A 12189-nucleotide genomic window follows, 5' to 3' on the forward strand; every position below is an offset into this window, starting at 1 on the left:
CGACCTTGTCCGGGAGCAACAGGCTTCCCCGACCCCAGCCTGCCCCGACATTGTCCAGCAGCCCGGGCCCCCGTCCGGCCCATCCCCCACCTGCCCCGACCCCCGCTTGCCCCGACCCCCGTCTGCCCCGACCCCGCCTGCCCCGACATGGGTCCCCTTACCTCAGCCGCCGCTCCTCCCGCCTGTCCGCTGCTGATATACTGCTTTAAATATGTCTGTTCTTCTTTGCAGAGGTGTACAGCTGACCAATCCGTCTACAGAGTGTACATTGGCTGGGAAAGCTTACATCATAGCTCATCTTTTTGGCCTAGAGGTGTGTTAATGATTGCTGTTTCACCATAAAAACACGGGATCATTCTCTTTTCTCCTGCAGCCCGGCCCCCGCCCAGCCCGTCCCCCGCCTGCCCCGACATGGGTCCCCTTACCTCAGCCGCCGCTCCTCCCACGTGTCCGCTGCTCGCACCGCAGCTGGCCTGTCCGCTGCTCCTTATGTCACCGCTCCTCCCCCGCACCATGTCCGCCGCTCCCTTACCTCAGCCCCCACTCCTCCAGCCTGTCTGCTGCTCGCACCGCCGCTGGCCTGTCCAGTGCTCCTGACATCACCGCTCCTCCCCCGCGCCATGTCCGCCGCTTCTCGTCGTGCTCCTGGACGCCACTCCTCCCGCGCTCCTGATGTGAGCACGCATGTCGGGGCCGGCGCTACTTCGGAGGGACTACTTTTTTTTTACAGTACATTTTTTAAATAACGTTTTTTTTTATTTATATAGCCTATAACCATCTACACACCCTGACGATTCCAACGGTGTATCGGGTGTGTGGATTGGCGCTGTGGTTCCTGAGTTTACCCGCCTCAAAGGCTGAAAGTTCTTCCTTTATTATAGTAGTATAGATATAGATTGCTATTTGTTATATTCTGTAAAACTATTCATGATTTAATAATGTTGCACTGAACAAGTTTTTCCCTACAAACTTTTTTTGCTCTAGTTCAAATTCCACACACTGAAGACAATTGTTTTTCGCATGTAAAGCACAACAAGGCGATAGAATGTTTTGGAGGTCATAGGGCAGAAGCGAAATATCACCTCTAGATGATTGGCGGCAGAAATGTCTTACATCCCTATTTCTGAGGGCCAAGTACACCATATTCTCTCGCCCAATGATTAAATCAATGCTTGTTTGGTTGTATTCAAAGTCAAAGAAGAAACTTTATTATGGCACTATCCGAATAGGCCATAAAAGCCTATGGTAAAAACAGTAAAACAATGCATCAAGAGACTTTTAGCTGTTAAAATAAACAGGTCGGATGCATTAAAAGTAATGATACAAATCCAGGAATCATAAAAAGCATTCTTTCCCTGATACAGATTACTTTATGAATAAACAATAAAATACAATGCATCAGGAGAGAGTTAGCTATTGAAATAGGCACTCCAAGCACATACAGATCCATCCCTCTCACCACATTCTCTTCTAATTACAAATTGCTTACAAATAAACAATGCAACACTAAAACAGATAGCTGGGGAGTCCATAGTATAGAGGAAACGCATAGCAGTTTTATGGTCCTTAATGTTGTGTGCAATAAAAATGGGTTTTAATGATTGCTTCCCTAATTTTATGTAAAATTGGCAAAAAAATATAAAGTGTAAGGTGCTATGCTTAGATTTTCCATCACATAGGCACGGGTCTATGATTGAATCCCATTGATTAGTTTCAGGAAAAGAGACAAGGTTGTGTACTTTACTCAACCTTAGTCTAGGAAAAACGTAGCAGTGTTTATCACCTAAGCTAGATAGGGTTGGAAGCATTTGGGTAAAGTATGAGCCATGTGGCGGCAGGTGACATTTGAAAGAGGTGAGCCGTAAACTTTCTGTCTGACTGCACCATGGCAAGTCAGCGCAGTGAGCGAGCCCAAACATCATAAGGGGGGTTCGGGGGTTCTCCCCAGAGAAAATTTAGAAAAAAAATGGGTAAATGGTGCATTTACAAGCAAATTTGAGAAACACAGAGAGTAGATCTGCAATCACACAATAAGCCTGCTGCAGCACTGTGACTAGAGCAGTAAATAAGTGGGAGAACTAGAAACAAATAGAAGTGCCATCCATACACTAAACCGAACACGCTTTCAGTAACAGACACCCCAAACAAAGTATGCTCTATGCCCATATGCAAAAACCGCAGTTGATGGACAGAATGCAGAACAATGTCATACATTCATAAAGCACAGCGTGCCCTACCTTAGCCACGTAATCCCCAATCAAAAAAGTGATGGCCATAAGTACCCCCGTGGCCATCACTTTTTTGCAGGCACCTCCGTGGCCACCGATCGCCCTAAAGATGCCGACAATGCGGTGTGGGTGGTGATTACGTGGCTAAGGTAGGGCACGCTGTGCTTTACGTCCATTTATTTTTGACCTGTCTATGTAGTTTGTGTGTACTGATAGGTGCCCCCTTATTTCTGTAGATACGCCACTAAGAATTCTCTGATTCTGAATTGAGCCGAAGCAACAAGGAAATCTTGAATATCCAAACTTTTTCAATTTCATCACCAGGTACATGTTTCTAACATCAATGTCCCGCGCCTGTATCATCTAGTACTTTGATGTTTGCGCTCATACAATACAATACTTTTTCAATCTATGTTACTGCTCTTGCAGATTTGATGTGCCATACTACACCGGGATCCCATTAGACTCTGTACCCCGTGAGGAATAGTCCCAATATTGAATTACCGGTAGATTCACCTATGGGACTTTTGGAAAACTTTTTTACGGTATGTAGGGAGGAATTATGCCTTCATATTAATAGTAGATCCATGGAGTTGGTCCTAATTGAGGCTTTAATTTCATTTTGCCCTCTAGGAGTAATCGGACACCCTTCCCGGTGTGACAGTCTGCACACGGTTGATAATTTCTCATGGTTCCCCAATGTGGGTAAGCTTTGTTCCCTATAGGTTTTTGGAGTAATTTTGTGTAAGTGCAACGGCTGATATGTTCCTTAATTATTTTAGGGATATCAAGATCACTGAATTTTGGTGAAACTGCCCCTTCCTTCTTCTTTGTCCTGATGAAGGCTCGCACAGCCGAGGTGTAAATTACCCGTTGAGCCTAAAGACGAGTCGAAACGTCGACGCTCACCCTTTGATCTCAACCGTGACCTTGTTCCTCAATTCTCACTCTTAGAGAATCCAAATGGATGACTACTCTAGACACTATCTGAAATGGATTGAATGAAGCCGAGAGCAGCTATGCACAGTTGGCTATGTTTGGTTGTTGAATCTGTAACACAAGACCTTCACCCTCATGTATGAGAGGTGCGTCTTATTTTGTCTGTATATTATGTGGAGATATTGCATTGTTTTGCTTACATATTTTCAAAAAGCATGATTCTGATATAGCTGAGAATACAAATTTAGGAAATGTCACTGTCACTATGTGAATAGATATACCTTTAGATTATGGGTAATGAGTACTGTCGCACTTACATTCCCTTTCAGTACCATATATGAATTGCTCAACTATTGGATATGTCTACATTGGTGATTCAGGCGAGACATAAATATTGATTTGTTAATTGATGATACTCTAATAATTATTCAACACATGTTCTCAGTCACTCCACATATTTACATGTATCAAGTGAGTTATTCATTGATCTATTGGCTATGTGGATGCACGCTACTTCACCCTCCTGTGCGAGAGGTGCGTGGCTTTTTCTCCCCAATATTGTTTCATCAGAAAATATGTGTTTTATGCTTTTTGGTTCATGATGGGGTACCAATAACAGTTAAGATATTGTGTTGGCTAATTTTATGATTGATATGTCACAAGTTTATCTTGGTCGCTGATTGTGGGTTCAATAGTTATATTTTCGAGTATAAATAATTCCAATTGAATGAGGTCACTATCCCCTGTACCATTACTATTTTTTAAGGCCCGCGTTAGTCTTCTTTCTATTACTTTAGGACCGTCAACAGCGTTGCCCTTGGAGACGACCCGGAACCTCCTTAGTGGTAGTCCTTTGTTTATATCATTAGCGTTTTTTCGCCATAGTGCGATCCCCTGTACCATTACTATGTTTTAAGGCTCGCGTTAGTCCGCTTTCTATTACTTTAGGACCGTCAACAGCGTTGCCCTTGTAGACGACCCGGAACCTCCTTAGTGGTAGTCCTTTGTTTCTGCGAAAATCAAGAGGGAGAGAGAGGACCAGATAGCTAGTCCAGATCCCCGGTTATATGTTAGTTTATCAAAAGGAGACTAGCTCAAGAGCAGGGGTTAATCTGACATTATTATTATTGTTTTCCTAGCGACTCAGTATGGTTTTGCCAATTGGCAGTGGCACCTGTTGGGTGTCTTTGGAAAGCCCTCACCCACCAACCTAGTTGGTGGCATGCTTCATCATCGGGCCCACCCAGTGACACCTAGCGTGTCCCGAGTGTGCTTCGACGCCTGATTACAGCGGAGCAGGTATGTCACTGTGTGTGGGGTGTGGGGTGTTCAGGTATGTGAAGTTAAAACGGCTTGGCGGATGGTCCCTGAGGTGAGGATACTTTATTAAAAGGGCCTCCGTCAGCGGTTAAAAATAAGGCTGTGGGACGTTAGAGGCGGGTTACGACCTCCTACGTCCTTAGAGTGTCAACATGTTTCAGCCAGTGCCTTATTACTAATCTGGCTTTCATCAGGACTGTAAAATATGTGTGGGTTAAAATAGGGGTTGTGTAGTGTAGTCTATGTGTCTACACGCCCTAAAGTGTATCTAACTGTGAGAGGGGGGATTCCCTTCTCAAGATCACCTGTACATTTAACATTGAGGACAGGTACAAGACAAACATGGGGGAGAAAGAGTCACTAGAAAGTATTGATCAAAAATTGTGACAGCCGACTTAATAGCGAATTGGTGCAGGCTATGAGCGGCTCAAGTGTAATGATACTGGTGGTATCATTATTGTGGAATCGCACTAGAACTTCGAGGGTGTAGTGATTTAAAACAGCGGTAAAAATACTGCAGTGAATGGTGAAGAATTTTGGCGCAAGGACCATGTCTTACGCTTTCAAGGCTTGTTTTTTGCTCCAAGGTTATTGAAGTGGCAAGGTGTGGCCCTAGTTGGGAGAGAGAGGTAGGACCACTAGGGTTAGGAGACCTGTGGGAGAAAATTTGGGAAGCGCTTACCTATTGTAGAGATGTACAGCATACTCACAGGATTTCTGGCCCGCAGCAGCGTGGGACCTGTTGTGCCTCCTTCGCAGAACCGGTAATGAATGGCTGTAGTTGCCGGTTTTTATACTGTCATTGATTGCATAATTGAGGGCACCTGGGGGAAAAGCAATGGTAGAGAGACTCGCGAAGCGGGTCTAGATAGCGCTCAGGTGTGTGCAGAGGCTGATCTAAAGAGCCTGCGTGGGCGTGTGATGCTGCCGGGTGCTGGAGCGGTCATGAAACGCGCATGCGCGACCGGGAAGTGGTCCGCGCATGCGCCGGAGTCAGTGTTACAGTGATGAGCGCATGCGCGGCCGAGATGTGGTCCGCGCATGCGCCGTAGCGAGTGTTTTGTTGCGCGAATCGGCTGGTGTCACAGCCTGCGCTAGTGCTAATTCGCCTGATGCCCTGGCTACTAATAGATGACGGGGCAGTTTGCAAAGCTAAATGAATAGCGCTTGAGACACATGGTTGTTCTCAAATGCTAGTGTGGGTGAGGTAGCACTGAATATGTTACCTAAGGCCCTGATAGGTAACCAGGGGGTTTACATGGCAGGATGGATGGCTCTTGAGACCCCAGATAGTTCTCAAGGGTTGGAATGGATGAATCTGCACAGTATAGCCTAACTGGAAGGTGGTGAAGACCAGGAGGCATAGTTTATAAAGGGAGGCACTGTTGGTCAGACTGGGTTACTCAATAGAGTTCTGGTGGGTGGCTCGCCAGGTGATGTGATAGACATCATAGGGTCAGGGAGTTCCAGGGGATGGCATCATTCAGCCCATCCGTGGCTGTAGACAGACGGTATATCCATCTTTGTTCTTTGTTTAAAAGTTTTTTGTCGTTGTTAATCGGGCTGACTGGTATTTGCTCAATGACTGTCCAGGTGAAGTCATTGGGGGTGTGGCCGTGGGTGATGAAGTGGTTTGTCAATTTGCTTATGTTTTTCTTGCATCTCATTGTGCTGCGGTGCTCCGTGATCCTGGTCCTCACTTTGCGGGTGGTCATGCCCACATATCTGAGTCCACATCTGCAGGTTAGTAAGTAAATCACATTCTGTGAGTTGCAGTTTGTGTGGCTTCTCTGGGACCATACTTTATTAGGTTCCAGGTTGAGAGTTTTGGTGTGGGATGTCAGGTGACAGACACTACAGTCATTGCATGGGTAGTGTCCGGTTACTTTGGGCATTCCCCAAGCATTAAGGATGGTGTTGTCAGGTTTAGGTGGTGGTCTGGGTCTGGTACTGACTAGTTGGTCTCGGAGATTGTGGCACATTTTGTAGGCGAACCTGGGGGGTTCCCATTTCCTTTGCCCTGAATTGATGATTCTCCAGTGCTTTTTTATGATTTTAGCCACTTCATTGGAGGCAGTGTTGAAAGTGGTCACACATGTTGTTGGTTGTGTGTCGCTTTCTCTGGTGACGTCTTCAAGTAGCGCGTCACAGTTCTGGTTCCTTGCCCTCTTCTGGGTTTTCTTGATGATCGCCTTTGGGTAACCGCGGTTTTCTAGTTTTTGGGCTAGGTCCGCTGATTGTGTTTTGTAGTCGTTTACATCCGAGCAGTTCCTTCCAATGCGGAGAAACTGGCCAAAGGGTAAGTTTTCTTTTAGAGGCCGGGGATGGAAGCTGTTGAAATGCAGCAGTGAGTTTCTAGCCGTCGGTTTGTAATAGGTTGTTGTTGTCAAATTTCCGCCTTTTGCTGTTATTTGCAAATCCAAGAAAGAGAGTTGCCGGTTGCTGGCTGTGCAGGTAAACTTAAGGTATGGGTCTCTGTTGTTGAGCCATTGCAGGAAGTTGTCTAGTTCAGGTTGTGGGCCGTCCCAGATGACTAATATGTCATCGATATATCGATGCCATTTTTGTATGTTGTTCCTGAACGGGTTGGCTTTCGTATTGATGTGTGTGCTCTCAAAGTGGTGGACGTAAAGTCCAGCTACACTCGGCGCGAAAACACTGCCCATTGAGGTTCCGTTGGTTTGTAAATAAAAGGTGCCCTCATATTCAAAGTAGTTTTCTTTGAGGGCAAGGGCTGCACAATTCATAACGAAGCTCCTGGGTGTTTGGTATGGCCAGGGAGATTCTTCCAGGATATCATGTAGGACCTGTAAGGTGGCGTCTTGTGGGAGGCTGGTGTATAAGCTTTCCACATCCAGTCCTACCAGTAGCTGTGTCTCAGGGTCAAAGGTGATGTTGTCGATGACCTGTAATAGGTGTTTGGTGTCCCTGATGTAGGTGGGGGTCTTTTGTACCAGGGGGTTTAAGTAGAAGTCACAGTATCTTGAGAGTGGTTCTAGAATGGAGTTGATGCCCGATACAATTGGTCTGCCCGGTGGTGGAATTACCCCTTTGTGTACCTTGGGTACTGTGTAGAAGTATGGGGTTCTGGTATTCTCCGGGCAGAGATATTCGGCCTCCTGTTTAGAGATGTGTTCATCATCTGCTGCCCTTTTGACAAGGTTGTGCACTGTAGTGCGTAGTTGTTCTGTGGGGTCCTGCTCCAGTCTGCGGTAATTCCGGCTGTCGCTGAGTAGTCTCCGACATTCCGCATCATAGTCTGTTTTGTCCAGTAGCACGATGCCACCCCCTTTGTCTGCTGGTTTAATTACTAGGGTGGGGTTATTTTGCAGGCGTTGTATCATCTGTCTATCTTCCCATGACATGTTGTTGTAGTGATTGGTGGGGTTGAGTTTCTCAATGTCATTGTACACCGCTTGCTCGAAGGTTGTAATTTCTGCTGGCACGGTGGATGGTGGAGGGACAAAGGTGGATTTCACTCTGAGTCCTGTGGTGTTGGGGTTCTCATCAGTTTGGGGGGCATCTTGGTTTGTTTTTTCAAAAAAGGACTTCAGTTTCAATTTTCTGAAGAACAACATGTCATGGGAAGATAGACAGACGATACAACCCCTGCAAAATAACCCCACCCTAGTAATTAAACCAGCAGACAAAGGGGGTGGCATCGTGCTACTGGACAAAACAGACTATGATGCGGAATGTCGGAGACTACTCAGCGACAGCCGGAATTACCGCAGACTGGAGCAGGACCCCACAGAACAACTACGCACTACAGTGCACAACCTTGTCAAAAGGGCAGCAGATGATGAACACATCTCTAAACAGGAGGCCGAATATCTCTGCCCGGAGAATACCAGAACCCCATACTTCTACACAGTACCCAAGGTACACAAAGGGGTAATTCCACCACCGGGCAGACCAATTGTATCGGGCATCAACTCTATTCTAGAACCACTCTCAAGATACTGTGACTTCTACTTAAACCCCCTGGTACAAAAGACCCCCACCTACATCAGGGACACCAAACACCTATTACAGGTCATCGACAACATCACCTTTGACCCTGAGACACAGCTACTGGTAGGACTGGATGTGGAAAGCTTATACACCAGCCTCCCACAAGACGCCACCTTACAGGTCCTACATGATATCCTGGAAGAATCTCCCTGGCCATACCAAACACCCAGGAGCTTCGTTATGAATTGTGCAGCCCTTGCCCTCAAAGAAAACTACTTTGAATATGAGGGCACCTTTTATTTACAAACCAACGGAACCTCAATGGGCAGTGTTTTCGCGCCGAGTGTAGCTGGACTTTACGTCCACCACTTTGAGAGCACACACATCAATACGGAAGCCAACCCGTTCAGGAACAACATACAAAAATGGCATCGACATATCGATGACATATTAGTCATCTGGGACGGCCCACAACCTGAACTAGACAACTTCCTGCAATGGCTCAACAACAGAGACCCATACCTTAAGTTTACCTGCACAGCCAGCAACCGGCAACTCTCTTTCTTGGATTTGCAAATAACAGCAAAAGGCGGAAATTTGACAACAACAACCTATTACAAACCGACGGCTAGAAACTCACTGCTGCATTTCAACAGCTTCCATCCCCGGCCTCTAAAAGAAAACTTACCCTTTGGCCAGTTTCTCCGCATTAGAAGGAACTGCTCGGATGTAAACGACTACAAAACACAATCAGCGGACCTAGCCCAAAAACTAGAAAACCGCGGTTACCCAAAGGCGATCATCAGGAAAACCCAGAAGAGGGCAAGGAACCAGAACCGTGACGCGCTACTTGAAGACGTCACCAGAGAAAGCGACACACAACCAACAACATGTGTGACCACTTTCAACACTGCCTCCAATGAAGTGGCTAAAATCATAAAAAAGCACTGGAGAATCATCAATTCAGGGCAAAGGAAATGAGAACCCCCCAGGTTCGCCTACAAAAGGTGCCACAATCTCCGAGACCAACTAGTCAGTACCAGACCCAGACCACCACCTAAACCTGACAACACCATCCTTAATGCGTGGGGAATGCCCAAAGTAACCGGACACTACCCATGCAATGACTGTAGTGTGTGTCACCTGACATCCCACACCAAAACTCTCAACCTGGAACCTAATAAAGTATGGTCCCAGAGAAGCCACACAAACTGCAACTCACAGAATGTGATTTACTTACTAACCTGCAGATGTGGACTCAGATATGTGGGCATGACCACCCGCAAAGTGAGGACCAGGATCACGGAGCACCGCAGCACAATGAGATGCAAGAAAAACATAAGCAAATTGACAAACCACTTCATCACCCACGGCCACACCCCCAATGACTTCACCTGGACAGTCATTGAGCAAATACCAGTCAGCCCGATTAACAACGACAAAAAACTTTTAAACAAAGAACAAAGATGGATATACCGTCTGTCTACAGCCACGGATGGGCTGAATGATGCCATCCCCTGGAACTCCCTGACCCTATGATGTCTATAACATCACCTGGCGAGCCACCCACCAGAACTCTATTGAGTAACCCAGTCTGACCAACAGTGCCTCCCTTTATAAACTATGCCTCCTGGTCTTCACCACCTTCCAGTTAGGCTATACTGTGCAGATTCATCCATTCCAACCCTTGAGAACTATCTGGGGTCTCAAGAGCCATCCATCCTGCCATGTAAACCCCCTGGTTACCTATCAGGGCCTTAGGTAACATATTCAGTGCTACCTCACCCACACTAGCACTTGAGAACAACCATGTGTCTCAAGCGCTATTCATTTAGCTTTGCAAACTGCCCCGTCATCTATTAGTAGCCAGGGCATCAGGCGAATTAGCACTAGCGCAGGCTGTGACACCAGCCGATTCGCGCAACAAAACACTCGCTACGGCGCATGCGCGGACCACATCTCGGCCACGCATGCGCTCATCACTGTAACACTGACTCCGGCGCATGCGCGGACCACTTCCCGGTCGCGCATGCGCGTTTCATGACCGCTCCAGCACCCGGCAGCATCACACGCCCACGCAGGCTCTTTAGATCAGCTTCTGCACACACCTGAGCGCTATCTAGACCCGCTTCGCGAGTCTCTCTACCATTGCTTTTCCCCCAGGTGCCCTCAATTATGCAATCAATGACAGTATAAAAACCGGCAACTACAGCCATTCATTACCGGTTCTGCGAAGGAGGCACAACAGGTCCCACGCTGCTGCTGGCCAGAAATCCTGTGAGTATGCTGTACATCTCTACAATAGGTAAGCGCTTCCCAAATTTTCTCCCACAGGTCTCCTAACCCTAGTGGTCCTACCTCTCTCTCCCAACTAGGGCCACACCTTGCCACTTCAATAACCTTGGAGCAAAAAACAAGCCTTGAAAGCGTAAGACATGGTCCTTGCGCCAAAATTCTTCACCATTCACTGCAGTATTTTTACCGCTGTTTTAAATCACTACACCCTCGAAGTTCTAGTGCGATTCCACAATAATGATACCACCAGTATCATTATACTTGAGCCGCTCATAGCCTGCACCAATTCGCTATTAAGTCGGCTGTCACAATTTTTGATCAATACTTTCTAGTGACTCTTTCTCCCCCATGTTTGTCTTGTACCTGTCCTCAATGTTAAATGTACAGGTGATCTTGAGAAGGGAATCCCCCCTCTCACAGTTAGATACACTTTAGGGCGTGTAGACACATAGACTACACTACACAACCCCTATTTTAACCCACACATATTTTACAGTCCTGATGAAAGCCAGATTAGTAATAAGGCACTGGCTGAAACATGTTGACACTCTAAGGACGTAGGAGGTCGTAACCCGCCTCTAACGTCCCACAGCCTTATTTTTAACCGCTGACGGAGGCCCTTTTAATAAAGTATCCTCACCTCAGGGACCATCCGCCAAGCCGTTTTAACTTCACATACCTGAACACCCCACTCCGCACACACAGTGACATACCTGCTCCGCTGTAATCAGGCGTCGAAGCACACCCGGGACACGCTAGGTGTCACTGGGTGGGCCCGATGATGAAGCATGCCACCAACTAGGTTGGTGGGTGAGGGCTTTCCAAAGACACCCAACAGGTGCCACTGCCAATTGGCAAAACCATACTGAGTCGCTAGGAAAACAATAATAATAATGTCAGATTAACCCCTGCTCTTGAGCTAGTCTCCTTTTGATAAACTAACATATAACCGGGGATCTGGACTAGCTATCTGGTCCTCTCTCTCCCTCTTGATTTTCGCAATTATTGGCAGCGCACAGCTGTGAGAGAATACACGACCATGGCTGAAAACCATGGACTGACTTTCTCTGAGAGTGACTTAACAGACATACTGTCTGACCCGTCATTCCAAACTGATTTTAACATCTCTAACACAATCGCACAGACCACGGACTGGGAGACCTTAACAGAAAAGAAGCGTAACAGGATACGCACCATCCTCCATGGCACAATACTAGCCCAATACCTTAGGACCAACTCTGCACCAAGGGGGCTACTAGTATCCAATGCACCCAGGATCTTCCTTGACGACCCCACGTTTAGGAAGGACTGGGCACAGATCGCATGGCACTGCACCAGAGACTGGATGATTCTCATCTTAAAAACCGCCAAACGTCTGTCAGACACCCTATCCATTGAGATAGAAGAAACAGAAAGACACTTTAAAGCCACAATAACATCCTTCAAAAAGAAA

Source organism: Lissotriton vulgaris, chromosome 8 (assembly GCF_964263255.1).
Source record: "Lissotriton vulgaris chromosome 8, aLisVul1.2, whole genome shotgun sequence".
NCBI classification, from domain to species: Eukaryota; Metazoa; Chordata; class Amphibia; order Caudata; family Salamandridae; genus Lissotriton; species Lissotriton vulgaris.